The following is a 5,682-nucleotide window of genomic DNA, read 5'->3' on the forward strand; positions in this document are numbered from 1 at the left end:
CATAAAGGGGGAGAGAGAAAAGATTGCGGACCTGTCAGAGGTGAAAATTGGATACTTAGTTCCACTCACTTCAAGTCACCAATATTAGTTCCATGAAAGTGCCCAAACCCTAAATCAAATATGATAGACTAAACATTTAAACATAAAAATTTAAAAACATTAAAGATGTCATCAGTGATGTCATCAGTGATGTCACTGACCATGTCATGAATGATGTAATATGTGACATCATTAGCAGTGGATTGCGGGTCCGCGATATATAGTTAGTGCAACTAACTATATATGGAATTTCAATGGTTTTGTGCAAATAAAATAAGGTTTTTTAAATGCTAATCCCTAACTATATATGGTCTATAACCTATGGTTTTTTCAGTGAATATATATATATATATCTATATATATTACCTACTGGCGGTCGCCAGTAGGTAGTTATAGTTAGGATTGTTTTCCATAGGAAATCCTCAACATTCTATTTGGAATAACTTTGGCCCTGGTGGATGAGTCTTTGCGAATTTCTCAAAGAAGATGGCTATGTTCGCTGCACTCCTTCCCTGAAAGTTTGGGGGGGATTGGTCAAGTGGGGGCTGAGATATAAGGGGGGTCCCAAAACGTGTTTTCTCAATGTTATTTTCCATAGGACCTTTAGACTCGGCTACAGTTCGAACGGGTGAATGAATTTATAAGAAATTTGCCAAAACTGTAGAGTCTTGTTCGCAGATAACGCTTTTTTTGGAATGGTGTAAATCCGTTCAGTAGTTGTTGAGAAAATTAAAGTTAAAGTCAATTATATATCTATAGGCGCGCACACGTGCGCGCACCCAAGCGGCTGCGCGTGAGCGGTATTTTTTTTGGCTGCGTGGCGTCTGTTAACGTTCGATTCGAAGGAAATCAGGAAGTTTTGTCCGCCATTTTGTCACTGCATGTAAATATATTGATCATTTCAAAGCGTTGAAACATGGAAAGGGGAGAAGGTAGAGATTGTCTTCTTGCGTAGGTTTTCTCAGGGTGTGCAGTAAGGCCCTTAAACGCGAAAAGATATAATTTTTCTCCGAAAAAAATACGGGGTGCGCGCACCCGGTCGCGCACACCTATTTACAAGAGTGTGAAAATGGAGGTAAATCAGAAGTTTGAGTGCTTAGATATAAGGTGGCTCTGAAAAGAGCCCTTGTGTTAATTGAGTGTTTTCTGCATTTATAAGTAAGTACCGATGCAGAGCCTGATGTTGCAGAGGAAGATTCTGTTTCCCTCATTCGTGAAATGAACACCGTCTCTCCTATAGACGTCTTGCATGTGGTAGCGCAAGTTGTTGTGGTAAATAGAACCCATGCTATAATCTCCGAGGAACGCAGAAACAGATTTATTTACATGTCTCCTTGCTTTCTCAAATTGTGCACAATGGTGATTGGACCAATTCAATTTCTGTCTTTGGCATATATTGGAATATACCAAGGCAGATCGAGGAAAAAGTGTCATCAATTGTCGAAAGGTGTCTTTTAGAAGCATTTCCAGACCTACCCCAGTGATTGTGCCTAGATCGTTCCCACCACAGTGCACAATTATAAGGTCTGGTTCTGGGAGATGCATAAAAGTTTTCACCAATGGAATTAATTGGTGACATTTCAATCCTCTTTTGGAAATCCATGTTATGTGTACATTTGGTAAGCTGAGGTTGCAAATTCGTCTGCTTACTGCATATTTTTCACTCCAGTGAATATAACTGTGTCCTATTAGCCAGACCTTCATTTTCAAGGGATTTGTAGTCGTCTTCCGATCGGTTCTAGAAGTGGAATGGTAGTTAGAAGTTGAAATTTTAAATAAAGAAAAAGGAAGAGGCTGGGTGTGGTTAAAAAAATAAAAATGATTGGTTGATTGTAACAAGTGGAGAGGGAACAGGTCAATGTTTATGTTAAACGAAAAGTACTATTGGGTGTGAAAAAACAAGACATGTAACAGAGTTGTGGATTGGCAGGTATTTCTGGAGGGAAAATAGTCTTCTTAGTTAGCTGTAGAACGTTGAGAGATGAACTTTTGACCTGTGCCTTCAGCAAGGTGCAGAATGAGGTGTAACCATGGAAACAGCTGGAGATGGCAGTTGGTGATGGGTTCACTCTTTGGGGCCTCTGCATCTGAGTCTGTTCTCTGGTGGCAGGCGGACAACTGTTTGTTATTGTGGAGATGAAAGGGTGATAAGGAGAGAAATACGACATAGCGTCTGGCCTGTAGAAGCGTGGGAGCAGTGATTAACTCCGAGTAAAGCGGAACTGTGTCAGTGCTTAGTAACAGTAAAAAAAAAAATTTTAACAGTGGTATAACTGTCTTTACGGTGCGCGACCTACTAAGAAAGAGTTCATGGGCCGTATTTGGCTTGCAGGTTCTAGTATCAGTAAGTGAGGTCGAGAAAAGAAAATACTCAGGACTTTATTTATGAAGGACTTGCGCCACCGGTGCGTCACTTTTTCCCATTTTAAAAAATGAGGCACTGGCGGCGGAAGGTCTTCATAAATAAGGTCCTCCGTGTCTACAGTTAAGGTTATGTGGAACCCATGAATAGTTTTTCAATATGAAATCATTTCAGTTGAGATTATGGATTAAAAGAGAAACCGTGAATATTTGAAATGTTTATTTAGAAATGTACTATTTTAAAGGCAAATCATTATGTAATCTGAGTACAGAAATTGCAAAAAACACAATAATTGGTATTGTCAGTAGTACATGTAATACAAACGCTATAGTTGAAGAAAAATGAATATAGTTGGAAAAAAACATTGTACAGTCTTATAGGGAAGTATATTATATTTTAATAAATGGAAGAAGGTTTCTGGCCTTTCAGTTTAGGAACGATATATGAAAATGCAAGTGGTTATACATCATTACTTTATGAATGAGCTATCTAACAACACGAAATCATAATGTCCACTGTTAGTAAAGCAAATAGGTCTGTTCTTCAAAAGAAAATATGGAAAATAATGTGAAGAATATAGAAAACCAAAAGGAAATGAGGACGTCAATGGGTTGTTTGAGAGTTATTGAAGCATTGTTTAGGCAAAATAGGTAGCTTCTGCTTGTAACAGGAAATCAGTTTTATCATTTGAAAGTATGTCAGCTATCCAATGGAAAAGAGTAAAGCAGTACTCATGATCTGTTATAATCGGAGCCTCTTTTACCATCAGAGGGCAGCTCGGTGGGTTTTCGATGTAGCTCGCTGTTAGGAAAGAGTTAACCGTCCATTGTGTAGGCAAAGTATGCAGCAAGTGCCTCTAACATGAAATCATTGTTATCATCTGAAAACATGTCAGCCATCCAATTGAGAAGATGAAAGGAGCATTCATGATCTGTCATTATTGGAGTGTCTTTTACCATCATAGGGCAGCTCGGTGGGTTTTCGATGTAGCTCTCTGTTAGGAAATCTTGCGCCGCTGCGAATATATTCCAATGACCCAGAACTCCTTGTATCGCTGCAAAGGCCATAAACCCTCCGTTGTAACAAAGCTGTTCATGATCAAGTAACGGATTCATGAGGTGATTGTAATTCGGTTCAGGAGGTACCAAATTGCAGAGACATAAATCCAGGGCCCACGTGAAATCACAGCTCAGGCAATGAAATACAGGCTGCACACAGGTGAAATACGAATATCGAAATGATAATCGATATGATGCATTCAAAGTCGAGAGTGGTAAGATGCCGTAGTAGTCAAGCATCCTCTGGCGAAATAGTTCTAAGTGGCCCGGCTCGTTTGCGAAGGCAGGAGGGACATCCATTTTGAATTTCCCAAGATGGTACAGGAAACGGTGCAGCACCGCTGGTTGTATAGCAACTCCACAGAATTAGGTCGCCGGCTATGCAGTGGAGAGGAGCAGAATGACTTGATACATTTTGTAGGAGTCTAGTCACTTATATATTGCTTAGTGGTTAATAAAAAAGTAGCTTTTTTTGAACTGGAGGATGCGTTAAAAAATAAGGGAGTGATTTGAGGGAGTTGTAAAGCAAGGTCAATTTTTTTTTACATCAATGCTGTTTTCTGTGAATGTTAGCTTAGTGAAAGATATGTGTGTGAGCAGATGCAACGTTCAGTTTTAAATGTGACAATGGCGGTCTTGTTCATGTCTTCCGATTCAAGGTCGGTATTCGCTGCCAAATACAAAGATTAAGAAACGCATGCGTGGGGTACATAGTGTGCATTCTTAAAGGAAAGTAAATGAAGGGTTATTTTTACCGCGTTAGCATTGTCGTTTAAGAAGTTATAGTGATTTCTATTGTATGTGAAGAAAGTGTCACTGATGAAGACTGAAAATAAATCCTTATAAATGATACGGACTGGTGTATTTTAGAAAAGGTTTGTAACATTACATGAATTGTGGAAAAAAAATAATGTAATTGAAAGTGTATGGTTTGAAAATGAAAAGTAGAGGTTTATAGTTCATGTTTTGAAAGCAGTTCTAGAGGGTCAGAAGAAAGTGTATGGTTTGAAAATGAAAAGTAGAGGTTTATAGTTCACGTTTTGAAAGCAGTTCTAGAGGGTCAGATGCATGATAGATTTATTAAAAATAGAACATGTTTTTAAATAGTATTTTGGAAAAAATATGTGTCTTTATGTACTATTTACATTATGTGCCTGTTGCGTATTCTTTGAGTTTTAGTAATCCTGTGTCTTATAAGTTTTCTAGGGGCGGTTTGAGGTTCATGGTGGGTTTGGGCAGGGAGGGTAGGTTGGGGGTTTGTAATAGGGGGTTTGGCTGGGGTGGAGTGCGGAGTTTAGTGAAAAGTGAGGGGGGCGGGGAGTTACGGTGTTTGGTAATGGAGCAGAGTCAGAGGACGCCACATTTGTGTTATGGGCTGCCACGGAAATATGTATTTATTCTCAGAGGTTTATTATATTAAGGATATATATTAGCATGGTGGCTCTTGTCGTTTTGTTGTTCTGTGTATGTTTATAATGCTGGCTCTGTAGTTTTTGTTTATGGACCTCATTGCGACACACAGGGGATCTATGTTGCACAGTTGGAGATCAGAGACTTAGGAAATAAAACTTTATAATTGTAAGGGCTGTAAGCGATAGAAATCGCCCGTTCTCGGTGTAAAAAATATCACCGCTATTGGTGGTATTTTCTACGGTGTTAGTACTCGAAGGAGACTAGTAACATATATGTGAAATAAAATTATGTAATAGGCTCAGCATTTTACATTATCTTGGAAAACAAAAGTTGATTTTACATAGCAATAAGTCTCTTATAATTAAGGGACGGAGTGTATATAGTGCTATTTAGTACTCTGCTATGTGATTGATGTCGAATATTTCATAAGAGGAGGCTTTAAAAGATTTACGATAAACTGGTTTTCTAGGGAAGTGGGTGGAGTGTTCCGTGTAAATTGCAGAATAGAGACTAGTAAGAACCAATTGGAAGTGTTGTTTTAAAGTCACATGACTGCACATGCGTGTCTCGACGCGATAGGTGGGTGCACGCACCCGGTCGCGCACTATAAGAAAGCGGCGAGAAAATATCAGCTAATATGCTCTTCAAGCTTGTTTTGGTAGAAAGAGTTAGTTCTGAAAAGAACTTTTTTTTTTGGAAACAAGTGTTATGATGCTTTTGATTTCTTAAAGTTGCGACGACATTTTTCAGTATGTCATACTATCCAAATAAAGTGAAGAAATTTAACTTTTCTTGGAGCAGTTATGACTC

The sequence above is a fragment of the Lissotriton vulgaris genome, chromosome 8 (genome assembly GCF_964263255.1).
Source record: "Lissotriton vulgaris chromosome 8, aLisVul1.2, whole genome shotgun sequence".
Classification (NCBI taxonomy): domain Eukaryota; kingdom Metazoa; phylum Chordata; class Amphibia; order Caudata; family Salamandridae; genus Lissotriton; species Lissotriton vulgaris.